General features: G+C 50.8%; 2 long non-coding RNA genes and 1 other non-coding gene across 3 annotated transcripts; 2 read left to right on the top strand and 1 right to left on the bottom strand.

Moving 5' to 3' along the window:
- The first annotated feature begins 274 nt into the window (after window positions 1–274).
- Window positions 275–4,743, top strand: LOC142823740 (uncharacterized). The gene is made up of 4 exons (XR_012898890.1): window positions 275–413; window positions 1,684–1,733; window positions 2,652–2,683; window positions 4,180–4,743. It is a non-coding gene; the product is annotated as an uncharacterized LOC142823740 (long non-coding RNA).
- A 9,610-nt stretch (window positions 4,744–14,353) lies between these two features.
- Window positions 14,354–19,878, top strand: LOC102449141 (uncharacterized). The gene is made up of 4 exons (XR_332449.4): window positions 14,354–14,485; window positions 15,102–15,188; window positions 16,096–16,127; window positions 19,698–19,878. It is a non-coding gene; the product is annotated as an uncharacterized LOC102449141 (long non-coding RNA).
- Window positions 19,879–22,346: 2,468 nt separating this feature from the next.
- On the bottom strand, window positions 22,347–22,419 carry TRNAV-AAC (transfer RNA valine (anticodon AAC)). Its single transcript has one exon. It is a non-coding gene; the product is annotated as a tRNA-Val (tRNA).
- Window positions 22,420–26,621: the final 4,202 nt, after the last annotated feature.

The following is a 26,621-nucleotide window of genomic DNA, read 5'->3' as shown; positions in this document are numbered from 1 at the left end:
TGCCAACAAGTCACCAGGGTGGGGCTTTGTGTTTTCCTGCGGGGGGGGGGGGTGATCTTGGAGGGGTGTCTAGGGTCACATCTCCAGGCTTTTCTCCCCTAAAATGAGGATTATAGGTTGATTTTCTTTAATGGAAACCAAGACTCTCAGACATGGGGCTTTACAGAGAACACAAAATGCCGGGAGACTGGCTGTTAAACCACCAGACGTGGCTACATGACTCCAGTCAGTGGGGCTGGTGCAGGAGACCGCTGGGCCGGGCTGTGGGGAGGGGGCTCTGTGTCAGTACATTGAGGGGCTGGAGCTGTGTCACTCAAGGCTCTGTCTCTCTCTCTGCCCACGAGGAAACGTGGCCCCGTCTCTGATCACTCTGTCTCGCTGCTTCCAGCTGGGTCTCTGTGGAGGGATCACAGGTAGGAGGAGTTTATTCCCTCTCCCGTCTCATTTCCATTCCAGGTCGCTTCATTCTCCCGCATGGCCGGTGCATCCTCACAGCAGAGCGTATCCCGCTTGCTGAGGGGAAAGCTGCCTTTTTGTTCTGGAGGAGTTTTTGAAGAGCCCAGGGAGGGATGAGCTCCCTGATCAGGGTGGGATGTGGGATTACAGAAGGGGTTTGACACAGCAGCATGTTCCCATCCCATTCACCAGCAGTAGAGGGAGCGTCTTTGAAAATTGCCCCTGGGATTTGAAAGAAGGACAGTGACCCGGTTTTACCCTCGGGGGAGTTGGGGCTGATGAGACTCAAACCGGCACCAACCAACCCAGCCAGTCCCCTACAACCAGGTCTGTTCTGGGCCTAGGAGTGGCCAGCTGCGGTGGGTAACACCCAACATGATCTCCATTGGCTGCAGCTGTTTCAGTGCCAGACTTGGCGCGTCCACACACGGACCTGCCCAAAAACACCCAGTGGACTCCCGCTCAGTGGCTGTGATTTCAGTGCTAGTCAGTGTGCGGGGCAGCGATAATGCTTCTCGCCCCTTCTCCACTAAAGAGAATCAAACAGCAGGGATGCCTGTAGGGATTTAGAGAGCCCCATCTGTGCTTCTGACCCCTTACTGCCGATCACCTTGTCAATCAATTATTTGCCCCAATGTTTGCTTTTGATTAAACTCTTGCTCATTAAAAAATCCAGGAGAAGTTTGGGCTCCCTGGTTGGGTGGGATCAGGGACTTACAAAGAGACACTTTAAGGAAGGGGTTTGTCACAGTGGTGAATTCCCTGTCTGCCCATCACCCTGTCAATCAATTTTGTGCCCAAACATTTGATTTTGTTTAAATTATTGTCCATAGAAAAAAGCTCGGTTGAGCACTGTCACCCAGCTGTGAGAAATGTCGGTGTTCTCGTCAGCCTCTCCCCTTAGACGTGGGGGATTCTCGGTTCTGAGCTCCCTGCTGACCTAGCGGGTTTGCGTGGTTGGTGGTTTGGCCATTTTTCTGAACTAGAACGAGATGTGAAAGTCTGACCTTTATCAGACCTTCCCTCCACAAATGGTGCAGCCTCTATGTTCTCTAACTACCGAGAAGCAGGGCTTGCTGCCTTTCCACGGAGAGTGAGCTGAATGGAGATGGAAGGCCCTAGCAGGAGATCCAACCGTGGGCAGAAACCTACTCACAGCTGGATCTCTGCAAACAGACTGTGTCACCAACGTGACTGACACCCCTCCCCTCTTATTGCTCCTCACAGGGATCGCGTCCAGTGTGACACCAGCAGCGCCCCACAAGAGCATTTTCAGTGTAAGAGCTTTTGGGGACTTTTGGAGTTACTGGGATCAGTTGCACAAGAGGGAGAAATGTGGGGGTTGTTGCTGAATGTGGCAACTGGTGGGGGATGGGCAGATCCCAGATCAGTGTGTCTGGCTGAGAGTTACAACAAACTGCCTGTGATAAAAGTGAATGAGGATAAAGAGTCCTCAGGGGTCCAGGGCTCGGGCATCTGGGTCCCTGCGGTTCCCTTGTCCCACCCTTTGCCAGTGATCCCCAGCCCTGCATTGCCAGAGCTTAGAGGACTGAGTCAAGTGTTACCCCTTCCCTTCCTTCATGGAAAGGCACATCCCAAGGAAAGCTCCCACTGGAAAGTGCCCCACCCCCGTCACTGGGATCTGGGGGTAAGAGTGTCTCATGGGAGCTGTAGTTCTGGTGCCTCGTGCTCTTGGTCTCCTCTTTGAGCTGGGCTCTCTGGCTCTCCCATGATGCATCACTGTCTCCCCTCTTGGTGATGGGAAGTAGCACATCATGGGTGTCCCTAGCTGCAGTACATCATGGGAGATGCAGACCAGCCAGTCCATCTTGTAGAGAAGACTATCAGCATGAGGCCACTGAACTACCCCTCCCATGCTGGTATCTGAATCAGAATGTTGCAGTTTTGGGGCACTTGTTTTTTGAACAAAACGATGAAATTTTCTCCAAAAGCCAACTCTGTTTGTGACAAACCGGCTCGGACAGAAACCCAGACAGGCAGTTTCCAGTGAGCATCTTCAACAGCCTTCTGCTTCGGTACCACGCTCCATGGTGCTCAGAGGTGCCCAAAGGGAGCTCTTCCCAGCCTGGGGGTTGAGCAGGTGCCTTGTGTTTATAGTTTGTCCTTAAGGAGCTGCCTTCCCCTAAAGGCACTCACACCCAAGTGACCAAGTGTCACTGTCCTTCTCTCCCCAGGTACCTCGAAGGACTTGCCAAAAAGCTCCAAGGTGAGTTTCAGCTTTTACTAAAGACAAAGTGAAGTGAGAACGGACAGTGATTGGTTTTTCCGGTTCCAACTCGGCAGGGACTTGTGGGCTTGGAACGTGGATTTACTCAGGGTTGTGTCTGTTACCCCAGTCTCCCTTCTGCTGCCCCGGATCTCTGCCCATGAGCAGGTAGCTGTCTCCCAGGCCTGCTCTTAGCCTGGCCAGTCAAGCCCTGCTCTCCATGGAAAACACAGACACACACCCAGAGAAGAAGAAAACACCCTTCCCAAGCTGCACAGGGGAGAATCCCTTATGGCATGAGAATCTGTCTGCTGCAAGGCTTCCCCCTCCAGCCTCTGTAGGTTCTGGAGTTATTGGGGTCACCTGCACAAGAGGGGGAAATGCAGAGGCTGGGGGTAAAAGTGTTAATTGTTGGGGGATGGGCAGGCAAAGATGATCAGGGTTAAAACTTCCTAATAAACCCCTGGGAACTGGGTGTTCAGATCCCTCAGGGTGTTTGAAAACCTCCAGATTGTTATCCAGGCTTCCTTAAGATACTAATTTGTCCTGATTCGGCTGTTATGGGCAATGAACAATAAGCCTAGGTTTTTATTCCTCCTCCCAATATGCAGCATTTGAGGAGTTTGAGTCATGCAAGTTTTGGTTTTTTAATGTTAGTTTTAATATGTACCATGTGATTGCACATTTAAAACAGTGTCCCAAAGGGAGGAGATGTACGCTGCTGTGCAGGAGGGATAGCTGGTCTCCTCTGTGTTAAGGTTACACTTAGAATCCCATTTTCAGCCTGGTTTTCACTCCTTCCCTCACCTTCTACAGAACCAATCCAGCAAATTGGAAAGTTTCATCACCATGTCTCATCCCTGGGACGATTCTGTCCTGAAAGCCTGGGGCAGAAAACATAAATGGTCTCAGGAATGGAGTCTCACTCACTTTGCAGAGATTCCCCTGGTGTCGCTGTGGCTGCTCTTAAACTAACAAACACAGATTTACCCCATAGGGCTTTTCATGCATTTCTCTGGGACAGGGTGCAACAGGCATAGCTGAATTCACAAGTTGGTTAAATGCTATTAAAATGGTACAGACTGGACTCCCTTCTGATCCAAGCAGCGAGCCGGTAGTTGGAGTTTTGGGGCTGCTCTGGCAAAAGGAAACACTGATGGCAGAGTTGGGTTTGGGTGTGGATTTAACCCCATTGATTTACAGTGAACCTACAAAGTGCTGGTTCCCGGAACACAACAGGAACGAAACACCAGGAGGCAGAGTCTTTGAGCCCAGCTCCATGTCTGTTTCCAGACAACACTCTGCCCAAAAGCACTCACGCTCTGTCTCTACCTCTGTCTCTCTCGGTGTTTCCCAGACAAGATGCCCACTAGAGCTGCTCCTGTTGTACGCTCAGCAGGGTTGTCTAAGGGGCATTTTCTGGCTTCATTTCTGTGGCTTTCGGCTGGCTGAGCAGAACAGTAACAGTTCCATGTTTTACCTTAAAACATCCACAGCCCCAGAGAGAGGCGCCGCTGTATGAGAACTTCGCTCTGCAGCAAGACAGATATCATTAGTACTCCAGTCTCTGAAACGCGGGGCACGTCTGTGCGCAGCCGCATCTCAGAACCCCCCCAAATCCGAGGCAACTATACGGGATTGTGCCACAAGGAGGGGAGTGGACCTTGTCTGCGGTCACAGCTGGACAATGCGCAGCACCCAGTGCGGTGCAGGAAACAATGTTCCTTCTCAATAAAATTGGGGGAAATGCCCTAACTCTGTGTCCTTCCCTCTGACTCTGTATAGGCAGCTCAGCTCTGGGCCCGCTCCATGCTGTTCCGAGGATGCACTGTGAACTCAAAGTGCACAAAATCAGGCAGAATTTCCTCCCAAATCACTATCATGAGTATTGCTCAACAATCTTTTTATGTGAGACATCCAAGGGGGCGTGTGTCCTTCCAATGGTGGGAAACTTCCCATTGCCCCACACAGATTAGCCCCCGTCTCTGTTCTCTGGACAGTCCTCCTGTTATTCACCTGAGTGGAGCCTTACACTGACGGCAGAGTGAAACCCAGGGAAACTAACCACAGAAGCCCTGATAATTAACAGTGGTTCATTGAAGCATGCTGCATTACTGTGATTCACTGTTTCTGTTGTGGTAGCACTAAGGGTACGTCTAGACTACATGCCTCTGGCGACAGAGGCATGTAGATTAGGCTACCCGACAGAGTAAAATGAAGCGGCGATTTAAATAATCGCCGCTTCATTTAAATTTACATGGCTGCCGCGTTGAGCCGACAAGCAGCTGATCAGCTGTTTGTCGGCTCAGCGCGATAGTCTGGACGCTCCCCTGCCGACATCAAAGGGATATGTCGACAACCCAGGTATGCCTCATCCCAGGAGACCAACTGGGTCATGGCCCCATTGGACCAGGAGCTGCACAAACAGAGCAAATGACAGACCCTGCCCCAGACTGCTCAGGTTGGGTGGGCAAAAGTACCACTCGTCGGCCAGTGCTTTCACACAATACTTATACACAAGTCTGTGGAGAGCCACAAGTTTGTGATTTGCAGATTTTCTGCCAAGATTGCAGAGTCGACTTTTATACAATTACATTTAAAGAGAGTGAGAAAAAAAAAGAACTTAATTATTGAGGAATTAACATAATAAAATGTTGTAAGGATACAGATAATAACTGCGTAATTTTTACTAAATTACAAGATTATTTTATAATGTGCATGTACTATTTTAATATCATGTAAATGTAAATAAAAAGTAAATTTAAACCAGAGAGCTTACACAGTGAGCAGCATCTTGGGAACGCATTCACCTAAGTTTTATTGAGAGTCTTTGTCAATTACGTGTATGTGATTTGCTGAGTGAATAACACTGTAAAATGTTCTCTTGCTTTTTAAGAGGAGTTCATGGAAGCTTTTTCTTCTTTGCTAGACTGTGGAATTATTTTGTTAACTTCTTAATTCCTTTGGTATTAAGTATATGCATGAGAAACACTGTTACAAACAAATTTAAAAAAACAAGATTTTTTTTTAAAGCAGCTGCCCTGGCTGCTTGCTTTCAGTGGAGCTGTGAGTCCAGCTACAGGGAGTCTAAGGAGTATGCCCCAAACTGCTACACTCAGTTTCAAAATGTGTGGGTGTGCGATGCTAATTGGCAAGGCAAGAGACCTCGTTTCTTAGCTCCTTTGTCCAGAACCTGTCCCATCGAGTATTGACTGCATTGCCTACCAATCATTGCACAGTGCTTATACCAGGCTAATAGCAGGGCTGGAGCAGACGGCTAGCTTGCAGAGTCCCTCTGGCACCTTCCCAAAGATTGGATGGTCAAGATGCGCCTTTTAGTTGTTAATCCACAGTCTGGAGAATTAGGGCAGAAAGGAGGCCGCCTGGGCCTGGTGGATGTAGGAGAGTCACAGAGGAGAGGGGGCAGGCAGGGCACGGTGCGGAGACAAACCAGACTCACAGCAAATAAAGCCAAAGCCCAGAGCCCCCCAGGCAGAGCAGGTGAAACAACTCAGAGCTGCCCCTGACCCTGACCCAGCAATAAACAAGCTGGTCTGTAAATTCAGTCCTCCCCAGAGACCAGCTCTAAACTCACCTCAACTCCCCCCTCCACCTACATGCCACGTGTCCCCGGGCTCCACCACCCTCCCTGCTGCTCCCAGCTCAGCCCGAGGCAACCCCCTCTCCTCATCCAGGCATTGGGGACCTGTCCACATGGGGATCACAGCATTTCCGGCCCCTCAGTGACCAAAATGCCCCAAAAGGTCCCTGCACATCAGGCCAGGCCCTGGGTCACTGGCAGCATTCCCTGTGCGCTTGGGCAGCCACTCAGGAGAGAGTCAAATGCTGACCAGCAGATTATCCCAATGCCCACAGCTGGCAGCTTGTGTTGCTACGGGTGGTGCACCTCCACACATGCCTCGGTGCATGTAACAAAATTTATTGTGAACACACGGATGGAAAACTAGAGAGAACATTGTTCAGAGGTGTGAAAAATCACCCTGTATGTGCAGCATTTTAATGTTGCGAGTGGAGACAAAGCCTTGGCTTCTAATTCCTAGCTCTGTCCTGCCGGGTGACTTCAGGCCACACACATCCCCACCTTGCCATGCCTCAGTTTCCCCAAATGTTTCCCTTCTGGACAAAGCACTGTGCGCTCTATGGATGAACTTGGTGGGGTTAATATTAAATCCCCCAGTCCGTCTAACAGGATAGGTTGGCTGGGTCTGCTGTTAGCCAATCAGGAGAGGGGATTTTTTGTCAACGTATTTGGCGTGCGTTGGATTCTAAGAATTCCGACACTAAAGAAAGACGCTCTTGGTTGGTGGTGGGGTGTAGGGGACAGGAAACTGATAGCAGTGACAATCAGACACGGAGACTGAACAAGGCAGAGCAGAAGGGCCGTGACGTCCGTACTGCCTCAGCCATACGCCCTGACGAGGACTCTCAGCAGGAACAGCATCTGGGTTCACAGCCCAGCCCTGAAGGCCTGGCAGAGACTCTGCGCAGGGAGAGGGGCTTTCTGCCGGGAGCCCAGAGGGGCAGTGGGGGCAGGTCAGAGCAGACAGCGACTGCAGATTGTCCCTTACTGACCCAGTAAGAAGTAGACGTCACTGGGCCATTTCCAGCCCTCTCGGTTCCTGCCGCAGCCCGGATGCTCCTGTTTCTGTTCCTCTTGCTGCTCGGTGAGTTCGGGGAAATCCTGTGATAACGCGTAGGGGGCTGGGAGGAAACAGAACTGAGAGCAGCCCCTGGCTTGGGGAGTCTGCAAAGCCCCTCTAGAGACAGAGGGGACTGCGCTGTTGGAGGGAGTGGGACTGTCCAATCTGACCCCCTGACATCCCAGAGCAGGGACCTTCCCCCAGCTCTCTGCCCCCAGTCCAGTCACTTGTGTGTGACTCAAGCATCCCCAGAAAGGCCCCGGCCGGGTGGTGACTCCCCCACTGCCCTGGGGAGCCGGCGCCGGGTGAATCCCCCACACGGGGAGAACCTTCTGCTTCCATCCTCACTGGCATTGGCCTAGACTTAGTGTCCAGCCCCTGGCTTCAGCATGGCCTGTCACTGCTACACTGAAGGGCCCGTCTGCACATTTGGGGAAACTGAGGCTCCAGGAAGGAGCTTAGACACTGTAACAGCCTGGCTCTCTGACCAGCCCCATGCACGGAGCCTCCCCAGCCGGGCTGGGCTCAGATGCTCCTGGGGTATCAGCTCAGCCTGGAGGCAGAGAGCAAGGAGGGGATATCGGGGTCCAGCCCCAGGGTTCCCTGTTACCTAGTGACCAGACATTGAGCCTCTAGTGTGTCTATTGAGGGTCCAGGCTGGGCTCTGCTTCTGGATTCCCCCAAAATCCGGGGTGGGAGCGGGGGGTCAGGCTGAAACTCCTTATGGAGCCAGTCCCAAGTCACACAGCTCTGATCAAACCTCAGCTCTTTGAGAAGGGACATCAGGAGTAGGTAGGGTTGCCAGGTGTCCGATCTTTCTGTCCAAGAAACAAATTGAGAAAATAGAAATGGGAAAATATTTTCTAAGTAAGATATAATGTAGATTGTGATGGAATGTCAAGTGTGTCCGGTATTTTGTTGAAACCATCTGGCAACCCTAACCTGGGTAGAAGGTCTGCACGGTGCCTGGCACAGACTCATGGAGCAGGGAAGGTGTTTCTGGCGGGATGGGCCAGGCTGGAATTGGGGCCTGTGCTCGTGGCAGAAGCAGAGCCCACAACAGCTGTTCAGCGCATCTTCCTGCAGGGGAGATTCCAGCCCGGCTCTGACCGCATGTCCCCTTTCTGTTCCCAGCGCTGAGCCCCAGCAGCCAGGAGATCTGCGCCAGTCCCGGTGAGTCTGTCTGTCCTCCATGTTCCCAGGGCCTTTACCCCTCCCCTGCTCCATGCAATCCAGCTCTTGGAGATTCTGCTCCCTGCTCAGAGCAGAGCCAGAAGCATCAGCCAGCAGGAATCTGAGCAGGGCACATTGGGCTCCTCCTGCCCAGACCTCTCCCTGGGCCTGTGTGAAATGCAGACGGAGAGTGACCTTCACAGCATGGGAAGCTGAGAGCATCCCGGCTCTACCAGATTTAGCTTCCCACGGCCCCAGCCTGCTCCTCCCCGATGGTCCCTACAGATCAGCAGCATGGCTAACAGTCAGCATAGCCAGAGGAGACAATTAGCTCCTTGTATGACCCCAACCAGGGAACTGCCCCCATCAACCCTGCCCAAGCAGCAGGCTGAGCTGGGACACATTTAATTGTTAATAGTCACAATTCTCTGCTGGCAGCAACTCCCCTGTGAGTTTGCAGATAGGTGCTACCGGGCAGATTTGAACTTGGGAACTCTGGAGCTTAGTGGCAGAGTCTCTACAGCTTGAGCGATAAAGCCAGCTGCCTCTGAGATCAGGCTGTAGAGTCCCCTTGTTCTCATCTCTGGCTGTAAGTGCTCCAAGTGCCGTTCAATGGGACAGTGACCCCCACCCCGGCCTGGCAATTCCTGGGAAAGAGAAATCTGGCCCCTGCTATTGCTCCAGGACCACCCCTTGGATTGGGCCTGGAATAGCCCCTGTGCCAGCTCGGGGAGGATGCCCGCGGAGGATGTTAGAGTAGATGTCGGAGGGATCAGGCTCTGGACACAGGCTCCTTGGCTCCCACCTGGCAAGCTCCCTGGAGCAGCGACTGCCCTTCAGTGCATGGGCGGCCACAGGGGGTTGGCCAGGCCCTAGACAGCCCCATAGACTAGGACCAGCTCTGTGGAAGCGTCCTCTCTCCCAGCCATACTGCCCCAGCTGGACTCAGAGCTTGTACCACACCTGCCATTTTCCTCCAGTCTCATTGTCGGCCGTGCCCCATTACCCCCCCCCCAGGTGCTCTTCCTGCCCCCACCCTCTACCTGAACTGGACATCGGCCCGGCCAGGGGACTCCGTGCAGCTCCAGTGCTCTGTGAACACCCAGCTCCTCACCACACGCATCGTCTTCTGTCAGGATGGGGAGGAGGTGTCGTCCCAGAAGGGCATGTTGGGGAAATTCACCTACGACTCTCGCCACGTGGTATCCAAGGGCAGCTCTGGGAATTACTCCTGCGGGTACGAGATCAGGGACAGCGACAATCGGGTGAACAAATCCCAGCTCAGCCCTGCCCAGCACCTCAGCATCACTGGTAAGGGGTGTGTGTGTGTGTGTGTGTGACTGGTGGAGCTGGGATGTGGCTCTGAGCAGCAAGGGCAGGGATGCTATTGGACGAGACAGCAGAGGGGCACTGTGGGGGCAGGAAAGGTGCTAAGTAGATACTGACCTTCCCAATGGCACAGCCCCAAGCTCCCTGGGGCAGTGACTGGCCATCACCACACGGGCTGCTTAGGAGGCTGAGGTGTTGCCCAGGCCCTAGACAGCCCCCAACAGCCAGTGTCCGCCCTCCTTTCCCAGCTCTAGTGCCCCTGTTGGGTCAGTGGGTGCCCACACCAGAGCCCCTTGCTGTAGGACACTGCGCAGCACCAGGCACTGGGATCCCAGCCCGCCCAGCCCTTGGGACTGCAGAAGACTGAAGCCCCAGAGATCCCAGGGAATGAAGCCCCTGGGCCCTGGAGAAAGCCCGTCCCCCCATCTGCCCAGCTGGGCTGGGATCAGAGCCTCCCTTGGAGACACAGCCCAGCCCCCTGCCATTCACCTCCTGCCCCACTGACAGCACCAGGCACCAGCAACACGCCACTGACAGCTCTGACCCATTTTCCTTCCCAGATGCTCTCCCTGCCCCCATTCTCTACCTCAACCAGACGTCGGCCCGGCCAGGGGACTCCGTGCGGCTCCAGTGCTCCGTGGTCTCCTGGGTCCAGGCCACCCGCATCATCTTCTACAAGGACAAGGAGGAGGTTTCCTCCCAGATGAGTTTACAACAGAATCTCACCTACAACTACGACCACATGGTGTCTGGGAACAGCTCTGGGAATTACTCCTGCGCATATGAGATCAAGGACAGCCACAGCCGGGTGATCAGATCCCAGTTCAGCCCCGTCCAGCACCTCAGTGTCATAGGTAATGTGTGTGTGTGTGTGTGTGTGTGTGTGTGTGTGTGTGTGTGTGAGAGTGTCCCTGCACCCCAGCTCAGTCCTGCCCTCCACCTCAGTCTCACAGGGAAGTGGCGTGAAGGGAAAATGGTTCAACAACAACCCCCTAAAAGTCCAAACAATGAAATACAACCATGTTAAAAATCTGAGGTAAAACCATTTTCTAACATAACTTCTTTGTTCAGAATTTGTCACGGAAAACCCAGATGTCATTAAGCCCAAACACCCACCCTGTGGCAGGACCAAGTAACCTTAGACCAGTCCTGACCCAGACTTTGTCTAACACATTCTTAATAACCTCTGCAGACAGGGATTCCACAACCTCCCTCGAAAGCCGTTCCAGTGATTAATGAGACTTATTTTTGGAATTCCTCCCTCCCCTCCCACAAATTAACCTAAATTTCCCCTGCTGCAGATTAAGCCCATTGCTACTTGTCCTACCTTCAATGCTGGGACAAAAAAAGACGTGTGAAGTTAAGTTTCATACCGGGGTGCTGTGCTGAATGGTGAAACAGGGCAGTTCCCACAGGATGTTTCCTGCCTGGAAGAGCTTGTTCTTATTGCTGAGAAAAGCGACGAGGAGTCCTGTGGCACCTTATAGACTAACTGAAGTGTAGGAGCATAAGCTTTCGTGGGCAAAGACCCACTTCGTCAGATGCATGTCTGATTATTGCTGAGAGGAACTCCAAGTTCACAGCCAGAAAAAATTGTGAGCAAACATAATGACTTCATTCCAAATTTTCTATGGAAAATTGCAATGATCGGATGAAAAAATATTCATGAAACACAACCAAAAATTTCATTTGGCCTTGTTTTGACTGGACATGTTCCTTCTTTTGCCTTTTCAGCATCAAAAAGAGGCAAAACTAAACTAGGGGGAGAGGTAGATACGCTGGAGGCAGGGATAGGGTCTAGAGTGACCTAGACAGATTGGAGGATTGGGCCAAAAGAAATCTAATGAGGTTCAACAAGGACAAGTGCAGAGTCCTGCACTTGGAACGGAAGAATCCCAAGCATAGTTACAGGCTGGGGACCGACTGACTAAGTAGCAATTCAGCAGAAAAGGATTACAGTGGATTAGAAGATGGATATGAGTCTGCAGTGCGCCCTTGTAGCCAAGAAGGCTGATGGCATATTAGGGTGCATTCGGAGGAGCATTGGCAGCAGATCTAGAGATGTCATTATACCCCTTTATTTGTCTCTGGTGAGGCCACATCTGGAGTATTGTGTCCAGTTCTGAGCCTCCCACTACAGAAAGGATGTGGACGCATTGAAGAGGATCCAGCGGGGGGCAACCAAAATGATTCGGGGGTTGGAGCACATGACCTATGAGGAGAGGCTGAGGGAGTTGGACTTATTTAGTCTGCAGAAGAGAAGAGTGAGGGGGGATTTGATAGCAGCCTTCAGCTTCCTGAAGGGAGGTTCCAAAGAGGATGGAAAAAGGCTGTTCACAGTAGTGATGGATGCAGAACAAGGAGCAATGGTCTCAACTTACAGTGGGGGAGGTCTAGGTTGGATATTATGATAATATTTCCCTAGGAAGGTGGTGAAGCACGGGGATGGGTTCCCTAGGGAAGTCGTGGAGTCTCCATCCCTGAAGGATTTTAAGTCTCGGCTTGACAAAGCCCTGGCTGGGATGATTTAGTTGAGATTGGTCCTGTTTAGGGAGGGGGCTGGGCTTGATCACCTCCTGAGGTCTCTTCCAGCCCTGGGATTCTATGAAAATTGTCACTGGGAAACAGACAGTTTTGCTTTGCTTTTAAATGGACATTCACCGTCCATTAGTGGGCTTTGAAAACCAAAAGGAAACCAAAATTTCAGTTCAAATTAAAACAAAACACTGCCCTTCATTTCCAATTATTTCTGGGGAAAGACTAAGAAGGTCCTTGTACGTCAACAATTTGGCAAAGATTTTATTTAAAAAATGTGGGGTCAAAAAATTGTTTAAAAAGTTCAGGTAGCTCTACTCTACTTGGAAGGTCAACTCCCCAAGAACAGCCAATAACGTCACTGTGCCGATAACCACGAGGTGAGCTTCCAGGTATGTTCCAGGGTCACTGACCACAAGACTCAGCCTGCTCCAGGCAGTGGGGACTTGCCGGTGGCTCCTTGGAGAGGCCTTCACAGCAAGCTTCTTTTCTAGGCCCAGACGTAAAGTTCCTGCATCTCCTGTTGGGAGTTACAGTTCCTGTCGCCGTGCTGGTGCTGGCTGTGGCGCTTTATCTGCTGGGAAGGAAAGGTGGGTGTGAGATTGAGGCCGAGCCGTGTTAGCAAATGTACAGACAGACGTGACAGAGACCCCCCCCTGAGATCCCCTGTCCCCTGTGTGTCTGGGATGGAGGGAGAGAAATGAGGTAGACAGAGTGAAATGGATCATTTGTTTTCAGGAAGATGGGTGGGAGCAGATCAAAGGGATGATGAAAGGGATTGTCCTTGTCTATTGTCTATTGCAGTAGTACCCAGGAGCCTCAGTGGGGGATCAGACCCCACTGCGCTAGGTGCTGTACGTCATTTATTAGGTGTGTTACTGTCGAGCCCTGAAGCCCCAGTGAGGAATCGGACCTTCCCTCTATGTCCAGTGCTGTGCACAGCAGAAATAAAGAGGAGAGTCCCTGCCCAGAGCATGGTCACAGTCTACAACTCATCTGGGGCATGTGTGCAGATGGAATATGAACACGCAGGTGATTAATTAAGGTGCAGGCAGAGAAGGGCCCTTACAACTGTGCCTGTGTGTAGGAGTTTTTCTGAATCAGGGCCTAACAACTCTGAGCCCTAGAGCCCTGGGCACAGCTCTGCCCTGCAGCCTTTCCTCACAGCACCCCATCCCCTGGCTCCCACAGCCTCCAGCCACCCCGACCAGCTCGAGACTGGCTCGGAGCTCATGGAATTGCCAACAAGTCACCTGTGTGGCAGCTTTGTAATTGCTTGGAGGGAGGGGTGATCTTGGAGCGGCTCTAGAATCACATCTTCAGATTTTTTTCTCCCTCAAAACGAAGGTTTTACATTTCTTTGTTTTGCTTTCTTTTTTAAAATGAAAACCAACACGCTCATGGAACCCCTGGGCTACGTCTAAACTGGCATGATTTTCCGGAAATACTTTTAATGGAAAAATTTTCCGTTAAAAGCATTTTCGGAAAAGAGCATCTAGATTGGCACAGATGCTTTTCCGCAAAAGCACAATTTTGCGTAAAAGCGTCCGTGCCAATCTAGATGCACTTTTCCACAAAAAAGCCCCGATCGCCATTTTTGCGATCGGGGCTTTTTTGCGGAAAACACATCTCAGCTGTCTACACTGGCCCTTTTGCATAAAAGTTTTGTACAAAAGGACTTTTGCCCAAACAGGAGCAGCATAGTATTTCTGCAAGAAGCACTGATTTCTTACAGTAGGAAGTCAGTGCTTTTGCGAAAATTCAAGTGGCCAGTGTAGACAGCTGGCAAGTTTTTCCGGAAAAGCGGCTGATTTTCTGGAAAAACTGGCCTGTCTAGACACAGCCCTGGAGTTTATGGACAACAGGAAATGCCGGGAGACTGGCTGTTAAATCACCATATGTGGCCACACGACTCCAGTCAGTGGGGCTGGTGCAGGAGAGCGCTGGGCTGGGCTGTGGGGAGGGGGCTCTGTGTCGGTACAATGAGGGGCTGGGGCCGTGTCACTCAGTCTCTCTCTCTCTCTCTGCCCACGAGGAAACGTGGCCCCGTCTCTGATCACTCTGTCTCGCTGCTTCCAGCTAGGTCTCTGCGAAGGAAGAACAGGTAGGAGGAGTCTATTCCCTCTCCCTTCTCGCTTCCCCTCCGAGTCCCTTCATGCTGCCTCATGGAAGGGCTGGTGCAGCCTCACCGTGAAGCTCAGCTCGCCTGCTGTGGGGAGTTTCAGTCTGTGTGTTCTGGAGGAGTTTTTCAAAAGCCCAGGGCAGGATGAGCTCCCTGGTGGGGTGGGATTTGGGGCCACAGGGAGATGCCTTAAGGGGTTTGTCCCAGCGGTGAATTCCCATCCAATTCTCCAGAAGCAGGGTGAGCCCCTTAGCTGTGCTGCTGGCTCCCTGTCTGCTCCCCACCCTCAAATCCGTTATTCGCCCAGACATTTGATTGTGGTTAAGCTGTTGTCCGTGGAAGAAAGCTCGGCTGAGAACCGTCACGCAGCCGTGAGGAATGCCGGTGTGCTCATCAGCCTCTCCCCTGAGACGGCGGGGATTCTCCGTTCTGCCCGATCTGAGCTCCCTGCTGACCTCGCAGTTAGTGTGGTTGGTGGTTGGGCCATTTCGCTGGAGTAGAACAGGGTGTGCAAGTCTCGTCTTTATCAGACTTTCCCAGCAAGAGGGCATGGCCTCTCTGACCCTCCCCCCTGCCCCATCCTCACTGCTCTCCACAGGGAACACGTCCAGCCTGAAACCAGCAGTGCCCCACAAGAACTTTCCACTGGACATCTTCAGTGGCCACCTGAAATCCCTCAGTTCTGGTAAGAGCTTTGGGGGACTTCGGGAGCTACTGGGATCAGTTGCACAAGAGGGAGAAATGTGGGGCTGGGGGTTAATGTGGAAACTGGTGGGGGATGGGCAGATCCCAAATCAGTGTGTTACAACAACCTGTCTGTGATCAAAGTGAATGAGGATAAAGAGTCATTGGGGTCCCAGGCTTGGGCATCTGACTCCCTGAGGTTCCTTTGTCTCCCCCTTTGTCTGTGATCCCCAGCCCTGCATTGCCAGGGCTTAGGAGACTGGGTCAACTGCCTCTTCTCTTCCTTCATGGAAAGGCACATCCCAAGGAAAGCTCCCCCTGGAAAGTGCCCCACCCCCGTCACTAGGAGCTGGGGCAAGAGTGCTTCATGGGAGCTGTAGTTCCGGTGCCTCATGCTCCTGGTCTCCTCTTTGAGCAGGGCTCTCTGGCTCTCCCATGATGCATCACTGTCTCCCCTCTTGGTGATGGGAAGTAGCACATCATGGTACCAAGCCCAGCCAGTTCAGCTTGTAGAGGAGACTATTATCATAAGGACCCTGAACTACCCCTCCCATGCGGCAGCTTGCTGATACCTGAATCAGCATATTTCTGGTTTGGGCCAAAATATTGCAGTTTTGGGGCATTTGTTTTTTGACCAAAATGTTGAAATGTGCTGCCGAAAGTTGAATTTGTGTCAGAATCACTCTGGCAGAAAGATGGACAGTGTCCATTGGACAACTTCAGTGGCCCCCTGAAATCCTTCTGCTCTGGTACCACCTGCCCTATGGTGCTCAGAGCTGCCCAGGGGAGCCCTGGCCTGGCTGGGAGAGGGGCAGGTGACCTGGGGTTATAATTCATGCTCAAGGAGGGGCCTTTCCCTAAAGACATTCACACCACGTGACCATGGGTCACTGTCCTTCTCTCCCCAGATACCTCGGAGATCTGGCCAGGAAACACCACGGTGAGTCACAGCTCTGTTAGCGAGAAAGTGAAGTGAGAGCAAAGAGCGATTGGTTTGCCTGACCCAATTCAGCACAGTCTCTCTGCTGCTGCCCCAAATCTCCCACCAGGAGTAGGTAGCCGCCTCCCTCGCCTGCTGTTACCTGGCCTGTCAGGCCCTGCCCCTAGGGAATACACAGACACATATCTGGGAGAGAGGAAAACATCCTTCCCAAACTGCACACCAGAAGGAGAGGAGAGAGTCCCCCATGGCCTGAAAATCTATTTGGCTACTGAGGTGCCCCCACTTCACCAGCCTCTGCAGTTACCCAGCTAAGGCTGGGATATTCAAGGTTAGAATTTCCCATTACAATTCCTGAGAACTGGACATTTTAATCCCCTCGACGGGTGTGAAAGCCTCCAGAATGTTACCCCCTTGTGAACCAGCTCTTCTCAGGCAGATCCTAGAGAAACCCCAGAACCACTCATTGCTAACCTTCCCCACCATGGGCCTCCCAAAGGAGAAGACAGACAAGCAAGGGGTGAAATCCTGAGAGTTTCCCATTGACTTCGATGGGGCAAGGTTTCCCCCAGTGGGTTTGCAAGGGATGTAGGTGTCAGGGGATGGTGTACAGACTCACATTGCTAGCAGCGGCTGTGCAGTGGTGCACGCACCCTGCGTACCTGTTAGTATTGGGGTAAGCTCCTAATACCGAGCTTCCTTCCCCCAATTGCTTCTTTACAATAATTATTTATCAACTAGCCAATTAGCCCGTCATAAGACGGGATTTTCAGGTCTCTCCTCCACGTCGGTCTTCTCTCCTGAGCTCTCGCTCTCGCTCCATCTCTCTTTCTCTCTCTCTCCTCCTCCTACTGCCTCCCCCTCTCTCTCTCAGCTGTCCTCCGCCTCCTGCCTCGCTTTCTGTCTCTCTCTTTCTCTTCTCATCCCCCTCCTGCCTCTCACTCAGGGGACCGCAGAGCCCAAATGGCCCATTGGGCTCCGCACTCCCTGTGCTGCATGGGGAGCGTGGAGCCCAAACGGTCACTTGTGCCACTTGCTCCCACGCAGCGGCCCGGCTGAGCGGTGCAGAAGTCAGCCGAGCACCATGGCGCGAGGCGAAGGGGGGCAGGGCGGTGACGTTCACGGCCAGGGGGTGGAGCCTGGAGTTGCTGTCATGCCACACGTCACCGCCATGCCCCCCTTCGCCTCCCACCGTGGCGCTCGGCTGACTTTTGTGCCGCTCAGCCGGGCTGCCGTGTGGGGGGAAGCGCACTCCCCATGCAGCATGGGCCGCCCAGAGGGAACAGCCAGCATGATTTAAATATCCCGCGCTTAATTATCATATTCGCGGCTGGCTGCCACTTTTTAAATTGGGGTATTGCGAAATAGCTCGCCCTGTGTAGATGCGTTATTCTGAGAGAAAACCCCTCTCTTGGAATAACTGTTAGCCCTCATTCTGCGAGGAATAACAGTTATTCTGAGAGAAGGGTTTTCTCTTGGAATAATGCATCTACACGGGGCGAGTTATTTCACAATACTCCAATTTCAAAATGCGGCAGGCCACAAATATGCTAATTAAGCACAGGATATTTAAATCCCGTGCTTCATTAGTAATTTCGGTATGCTACATTTGCATCCCTAGTCTGAACTAAGGGCTTTTCATGCGTGTCTCTGGGATAGGGTGCGACAGGCAGAGCTATTTATCCCCCATGTGAGTTCACAAGTTGGTTAAATGCTATTCAAATGACAGTCTGGTCTCCCTTCTGAAGCTATGTCTAGGCTACAGGCTTCTTTCAGAAGAATCTTTTTTTGGAAGAGATCCTCCAAAAGAAAGCGTCCACACTGCAAAAGTGCATTGAAAAAGCAATTTGTTTTTTTGAAAGAGAGTGTCCAGACTCAGTGGAGGCTCTCTCACATGTAAGCTGAGATTTCTATGGACAGAATGGCCACCAGGGCACCTGTTGTGACGTAGTGGGGGTACCTGGCTGGTTTCTACGCTGCTGGCTCTGGGGTAACCCCCACTGGCTGCAGTTGGTACCACGGCCCAGCAAAACAGGATGAGTCATTATGCAAAGGGTGTCTCAACCTGTCTGACCACTAACCCCCATGGAGAGGAACAAAGGAAGGTGGATGCTGCCCTGGCTGGGGGGCAGGGCTGGAGGAGAGTTAGTTAGTTCCTGGCTGGAAAGCAGGGAAGAAGGAACTGGGGAGGGGGGCTGGGATTCCCCTATCTCAAGGGGGGCACTGAGGCCTCTTAACCCCCAGTTCCTGTAACCAGATTACATCTGTGCTGTGCTGTATCCTGGAGGAGCAATAAACCACCCTCAGTTCTACTGGCTGGCGGAGTCTCTTTGTGCCATTTCGAGGTGCAGGAGACGGGGAACCCCCAACGCGCCGTCACACCTGTGCTTTTTCCTTTTTCCTCTTCTTCCAAAAGAACTCCATATTCACCGTCCACACATGTGTTTTTTTCAAAAGGGCTCTTTCGGAAAAAGACTTCTTCGTACAATGAGGATTACCGATGCTGGAAAACCCCTCTGTTCTTTTGATTTTTTGTAGAAGAATGCAATTGCAGTGTGGACGTTGCTCAAGTTTTGTCTGAAAAATGGCCATTTTTCCGACAAAACTCTATAGTGTAGATATACCCTGATCCAAGAAGTTAGCTGGCAGTTGGAGTTGCAACGTTGAAAGGAGACAGTGATGGCAAAGTTGGGTTTGTGCATCAATGCGACCCCATTGATTTACAATGATCCTACAAAGTCCTGATTTCCTGGACACAATAGGAATCGCCTCCTTCCTTTCTTTCTTTCTTTCTTTCTTTCTTTCTTTCTTTCTTTCTTTCTTTCTTTCTTTCTTTCTTTCTTTCTTTCTTTCTTTCTTGTTGCTTCTGAGGATTTTTGTTGCTTGTGTCACACACACACAAAGAGCTGAAATCAAATTAACCCCTGCCCAGAATTCGTTAGCCCGGGCTAACCATAGTTCTGTTCTTGGGCAATGGTTGCCCATTGCTTCAGCACAGACGAAACAAAGGAGTATTTAATTGCGTCCATGTTTAGCTGAATGGCAGATGCTTATCACAGCCACTAGCGTCAGCAATGTGCTGCAATTGCCCGTAGACCAGACACATTGGTTGGGATCCACCCAGTATCCAGCACAACAATATTTGCCCAGAACCATTTTATACATCATTATTGACAACATCAGTGATAATAATATGAAACTGGACAAGACAAAACAACACTGCCTGCAGCACAGAGGACTCCTTATAAAGTATGAGATAATAGCACCTCAGCGCAGGGAGAACCCAGCACTACCTCCATGGGGCTGCTGGAGTGGAGAGCGGGAGAAGGGCTCCTCTGCTCAGCTGTCAGGTGTCAGGGCAAAGCCAGGCTGTCCTAACTGGGAAGCAAGAAAGGACCAGACGACGTTTGAGCAGGGAAGGGAGCTGCCTGCTTCAGAGGAGTTGATGCAGAAAGTGATTCCCAGATGAAATGCCCATTAGAACTGCTCCTGCTGTACACACAGTGGGGCTGTCGGAGGGGCTTTTTCTGGCGGAGCAGAACAGTAACATTCGTGTGTTTTACCTTAAAGCGTCCACAGCCGCAGACAGACGAGATACCGACATATGCGACCATCATTCCAAAGCGGGACAGGTGTCAAATCTCCAGTTGCTGAAAGGCAGGGCTCAGCAGTGCGCAGGAGCATCACAGAACCTCCCCAAGTCAGAGGAAAATGTAGAGGCTGTGCAGCAAAGAGGCGGAGAGCCATGTCTAGGGCCACAGATAGACAATGTTCAGCACCCAAAGTGGTGCAGGGAAAAATGTTCCTTCTCAATAAAATTGGGGGAAATGCCCAAACTCTGTTTCCTAACCTCTGACTTTTTGTATCGACAGCTCAGCTGCCAAGTTGACTCAGACCTTGTCTACACTGGCATGTTTTGTTACTGAAAGCTGCTTTTTGGAGATAATACAACAGGAGTATTCACACCGGAATGCAACTTTTGTCCTAGTTGTGTTGACAAAAAACTTCCAGTCCTGGGAGAGTCTTTTCTCTTTCTCTCTCCCTTTATTGTCAGCAAAGAGCCAGTGTGGACTCTGCTGTTTATTCTGTGGAGAAAACTGGCTTCTGCAAGTATCCCACAATGCCTGCCTTGATAGTTCTGCTCAGTGTTTTGTGATCTCTGCTGCCCTGCAGGCATGCACCCCCTTCCCCTTGCAAAGCTCTGGGAAGTATCTGAGAGCTGTGTAATTGGGGAACAAAGAAAGACTAAATCACCGGAATGCTTCTGTTCTGCCCTGCTAGGAATACAGCACAAGGCAGGCTGCTGCTGCAGGGGGAGGGCTGCAGAGATGGTTGCACTGCTTTGACATTCATCAGCCCAGAGAGCTCACAGAGCTCCTCGTGATGCTGCTCCCAACAGCTGTGGAGGCTGTGGGAGAACTCGGAGGGAATCCCAAGAAGCGCAGGAATCAGCTTTGCCTTCCCACAGTACTGCAGTGTGGGAGGATCACCCACATGGCTTTGCTCTATCTGTCGACAGGGGAATGACCAATGTGGCCATGAAATCTCAACAATGGCAGGCAGAAAAACCAGTCTGACTGTTTTTCGCTTTGCTGATTTTTGCCGATAGCACGTTTGTCACCCAACCTTCCCAGTGTAGACAGAGTCTCAGTGTTGTTCTAATATTGCACAACCAGCCCAAAGTACAAAAAAGTCCTGAGGAACCCTCCCCCCCCAATCCCTAAGTGCGTATTGCTCAACAACCTATGCACACATGAGATATCCAAGGAGATGCCTGTCCTTCCAGTGTTGGGAAACCCCACGCAAATTAGTCCCAGTTTTCTGACCAGTCATCATGAGACTCACCTGACTGGAGCCTTACACAGATGGGAGAGTGAAACAAAGGGAGACTATTAACAGATACCCAAATAATTAACTGCAGAGGGGATCTTCCACTTAAACCAGGCTGGTCAATCATGTTTGATGGAGGGCACTCCGAGATTTTGGTAAAGGTAAAGGGCCACATTTTTCTATGGAAGGAGTGCAGTGTTTGAGATGGAGGTTGGGTGTAGAAGGGAGCTCGGGGCAGGGACTGGGGAGCAGGAGGTGTGGGATCTGAGGGTGAGTTTGAGTGAAGGAAGGGTTGGGGTGCAGAAGATGATTGTTGCCTGGGGGAGGGGTATAGGACAGCTTGTAGACTCTGGGAGGAAGGTGTGACCAGGAGGAGTGGGGGAAGGGTGCAGAAGGTTTGGGTGGTGACTGGGGCAGGAGGGGTGGTGACCTACGGCAGGGATTTGGGGGAGGGAGGGACCTGGGTGCCAGATGCAGGCTGTGGCTGGGAAGTACTTTCCTAGGCAGCTCCCGGCCAGCAGCCCTGCAGGACCTGCCTGCCACAGCCCAAGGCTGCTGAACATGGCTTGCTGCTCCTCGTGGCTCTCTGTTTCAGGCACTGGTGCAGGAGTTCTTCCCTGCTGAGCCCAGCCTCCCTGTCCTGCCCTGTTTCAGTAGCGCTGCTCATAAGAAGAGAAGACCCGGCTGTGCTAAGCTTGCACGTGCTTGTTGAAGGCAGAGTGAGCCTCCCTTGCAGCTACATCTGGAACAGTGGCAAATGACAAGCGGACCTTGCCATGGCTCAGCGTGGGGCCGAGGTAGCTGCAGGTGACATGCCGAGCACGAGCCACTATCCAGTCACAGTGGCTTGGTAGCAGACGTCAGGCAGGGGGTTCACTGGGTAGCCTCAGGGCAGAAGGCATGGGTATTAGCAGGTGGCGTGAGCATGGGCCAGAGATGCAGGGTGTAGCTGCACAGCTGGACACAGCTGGATTGAGAGAAGCGGTGCCCAGAAGGGGGAACAGCCGCTTCCTTGTCTCCAGCCCCCGGCTGCGTCACCACCCTCTGCTCTCTCCGGTCCTCAGGCCTGTGCTCACAATGCTGGGCTGTTCTCCCTGCTGCCATGGGAATAGCCCAAGGCTTCCCCTGCCTGGGGCAGACTCAATTAGCCACATTTCTGTCTCGTTTCGTCCTTGGGCAAGCCATGCAAGGGAGGCAGCAGGAGGAGCCGGCCTTCACCAGCAGAGGAGGCCAACCCACAAGAGACTGGCCTGAATTGTCTCACTTCCACAGGCTGACACCATGGTGCATTCCCAGCTGAAGTCACCACCCTCTGTCATGGGAGATGAACTTATCCCAGGTACAGGCTTTCCTGGGCACCCAGAGGAGCTGCAATAAGAGACAATATTATGTTTCTGCCTGGTTTCGAACCAGGGACCTTCTGCGTGTTAGGCAAATGTGATAACCACTACACTACAGAAACACTCACTGACACACTGCTGTCTTTCCTCACATTTGGATATACGTTCTGTGACTAAATGATTAATGCAGAATGCTCTGAAGAGGAGGGGAAATTGCTGTGACTACTGATTTTAGCAATTAATCCCTGTATTTTGAAGAAAGAATTAGTAACACACTTGCTAAATTAAAATGAAAGTCCACACAAGTCATAAGAACATAAGAATGGCCATACTGGGTCAGATCAAAGGTCCATCTAGCCCAGTATCCTGTCTGCTGACAGTGGCCAATGCTAGATGCCCCAGAGGGAAGGAACATAACAGGTAGTCCTTGCGTGATCCCTCTCCTGTCACTCATTTCCAGACAAACAGAGGCTAGGGATACCATTCCTACCAATCCTAGCTAATAGGCTTTGATGGACCTTACCTCCATGAATCTACTTCACCACATCCTCTAGCAAGGAGTTCCACAGGTTAACTGTGCGCTAAGTGAAGAAAAACTTTGTTTTGTTTGTTTTAAAGCTGCTGCCTATTCATTTCATTTGGTGACCCCCCCTCTCCCCCAGCTCTTATATTGTGGGAATAAGTAAATAAGTTTTCCTTATTCATTTTTCCACACCAGTCATGATTGTATAGACCTCTATCCTATCCCCACCTTAGTCTCCTCTTTTCTAAGCTGAAAAGTCCAGGTCTTTTAAATGTCTCTTCATATGGGACCCATTCCAAACCACAAAAGTCATAGTTGGACAGTTATATTTGATGGGTGAGTTGCAGTAATATGGGACTGAAAACATGGCCGGAGACAGGAGCCTGTTACAAACATAAAATAGATAACTTTATCAAACTACTTGCTAGACATTCATACCTTTTGTGCATATAACACAAACTGGGATTTTAATGGCAACCTTTCTTTAGTACAGATCCTGAATTTCCCACTCTGATGTAAGCAAGCCACGTGATTTAATTGCTCTGCTCTGGGCTGATCAGGCATCAGCTGGAGTATTGTGTCCAGTTCTGGGTACCACATTTCAGGAAAGATGTGGAGAAATTGGAGAAAGTCCAGAGAAGAGCAACAAAATTGATGCCAGGTCTAGAAAACATAATGCACAAGAGTAGATTGAAAGAATAGGTTTGTTCAGTCTGAAAAGAGAGGAGGGAGAGGGAACATAAGAGCTTTCCAGTTCCTGAAATGTTGTTAGAGGAGGGAGGGGGGGAAAAACATTCCTGCACTTTGAAGGGCAGTTGCACTGCAGTGTTTGCTGGGTAAACTGAGCTTTGGAATGAGACACTCTCTGACTCTAGGGCTATGTCTAGACTGCAGGCTTCTTTCGAAAGAGGCTCTTTCGAAAGCATCTTTCGAAAGAGCCTCTTTCGAAAGATCGCGTCTAGACTGCAGGCGGATCTTTCGAAAGAGCAATCCGCTTTTTCAAAAGAGAGCACCCAGCGAGTCTGGATGCTCTCTTTCGAAGACGGCCTCTTTACATTGAAGAACGCCTTCCTTCGAAAGAGGAACTTTCGAAAGAAGGCGTTCTTCCTCGTGAAACGAGGTTTACCGCCATCGAAAGAAAAGCCGCATTCTTTCGAAATAATTTCGAAAGAACGCGGCTTGAGTCTGGACGCAGGGGAAGTTTTTTCGGGAAAAGGCTACTTTTCCCGAAAAAACCCCTGAGTCTGGACATGGCCTAGATGGCACCATGAACACTCACAACCCCCCGCAACGCAGCTCCTCTGCAACTCCCCAGCCCCTCGTACCCCTGAAAGTGTCAGCACCACAAATTAAACATCCTGTGCACAGTGTTTCAAAATTCTTCAAAGTTTATGGTGAAAAAGGAAATGTGGCATTTCCAGAAGGGCACTGGCAAACGCAGGCCACTGGCTGCATGAAGGTGCGAAATCACACTGCAGCCCTCCCCCTTTCTCTCCTAGGACCAGGCTCCTGCCTTTCCTTGGCTATTAAGCCAGGCACTGACATTCCTTCCTTTTTGCACCTTGGGGGCAAGAGGATCAGCTTGGCAGCTGCAGGTACAAAATATGCCTGCATCAGGTGCGAAACACAGCCTCAGCCCTCCTGAATCTCTAGCTAGGCTGCTAAATTCCACGGTCCAACCCATCACAGCCACCCCACTGAACTAGCTAGAGAAGAGAAGTAGACACCCAGCAGAAGGAACAAAAAGGGCCAAGAACTTTAAGCGTAAGGGACTTCCCAGCAAAGTAGCCCAGCCCCAGCAGGTCCCAATGACACTTGAACTCAGCTTGCAGGATTCAGTCTTGAATGCTGACCCTTACATCATGGGACCGAGAGCTGAGACCTACTGTAGGCACCTGTGATACCCCACTTTCAGGCTGGCCCTCCGTTCCCTGTTCTCAGGCTCCCAACCAGAACTAGATGCAAAGCAGTGAGAAGTGACTTAAAACCCCTGCTCACATGTACAAAATGTTCTTGCAGTCACAGGACCAGATCTGGATGTCATGCCGAATGCTGCACTGCCACCGAATCCTTTAGTGTCTGAACCTGAAGTTTAATATCAAGGTGGGGCGAGGGGCAGGGGAGAGAAAAAGAAGTCAGATATTAAATGGTCAGTCAGACATACAGAGACTTCAGATCCATCAGATCCCAAGGAGTACTGCTGAGGTTGCTTTTTGTACTCTGGGTACAGAGTTTGATAATATTATCATTTTATGTTTGTAATAGACTCCTGCCCATCTTCAGTCACATATTATAGCAACTCACCCACTAAATGTCATACAAACTAGGCCATTCCTCCCCAGCTAGATGTGATCCTTGTTTTTCTGCAAGGCACCACCCATGGAGACCAAGGACCTGCCAATATGCATTCATAAACAAAATTGTACTAATTGAGGGACATATAAACTGGACAGTTAGAGGAACTAATTTCAGCTGAGGGACAGGTTTGCTGGATTCTTATGCACTGGTACAGGAATGTTCATATTGCTTTAAACCCCCATACAACAGGCCCCTGAAAATGCTGGAAATAGAAAGGCAAAAGATTCCTTTAAAGCAATGACTCTTTAAGAGGGCACTTGGATTTGAGCCAAGGACCATTTGATTTACAGTCACTCTAGCTCTGCACTATAGCCCCTGCAAAAAATGCCACTTTTAACTCAGTGATCTTCAGGAACTTGAAGGACAGATCCTGCTTCAGCAACCTCCATTTCTATTCCCAGATGAGCATGATTCTAATACTGGGGTTTGATTAAACTTTACACAGGCAGGTAAGGGCCATAGCTTGCACACCCAGGCTATGTCTAGACAGTGGGGCTATTTCATGATACTGGAAATATCCTGAAATAGCAATTCCGTGTCTTTAAATGTGCCTGTTATTTCAAAATATATTTCAAAATAATGGGTGTGCTATACTGGCATTGCTGTAACCCTCCTTCCACAAGGGTTAAAGGACTTGTCAGAATAGCATGTTATTTTGGAATTACACAGTGCCAAAATTTGAAATAGACAGTTTCAAAATAAGATCAAAATAAACCACGTGATTTGCATAGCACAAACTGCAGAGCTTATTTTGAGATAAGGGTGCTGTGTAGACGCATCCCACTCACAGAGCTTCTCCCACTCAGGGAGCGTCTACACAGCAGGGCTTAACTCAAAATAAGCTACGCAAATTGAGCTACGTCAATTGCGTAGCTTATTTTAAAATCGCTTATCTTGAAATTGGAAGCGTCTACACAGCACTTATTTTGAAAGAGAGCACTCTTCCTCCGACTTCCCTTACTCCTTGTGCAATGAGGATTACAGTAGTCAGAGTAAGAAGTCCTCCAGCTTGACAGTATTTTGACACTATTTCGAAATAATGCTATTTGTTTCAGTGTAGACGTAGCCTCACAGAGTTACTGACTCTTGGAAAGGTAGATGAACTGTGTGTTTGGGACAGCTCTTTCCCAGCAGCTTCTGCTATAATAGAGAAGTAAGAGATACCCTACAGAATGGACAGCAGTGTCTATGAAATATCTGTGTGCAGTACTGGGAACAGGGCAGTGAGCAGAACACACATCTCAGGGAGAATGCATCCATTAGCTCTGGTCCAGCACGTAGAACAGCTTCAATTAAGCATGCATCAAGGGCACCATGGCTTAATTGGCTGCCTTATAAGCAGATGAGCCTTGGTTCAAGTTCTAGTGGTGTCTTGTTGTGGGCCTTTGCTGTTCTTGTTCAACTGCTGTGTCTAGACTGGCAAGTTTTTCCGCAAAATCAAAA

The sequence above is a fragment of the Pelodiscus sinensis genome, unplaced genomic scaffold (genome assembly GCF_049634645.1).
Source record: "Pelodiscus sinensis isolate JC-2024 unplaced genomic scaffold, ASM4963464v1 ctg34, whole genome shotgun sequence".
NCBI classification, from domain to species: domain Eukaryota; kingdom Metazoa; phylum Chordata; order Testudines; family Trionychidae; genus Pelodiscus; species Pelodiscus sinensis.
This window is presented reverse-complemented; position numbering and strand designations above follow the sequence as displayed.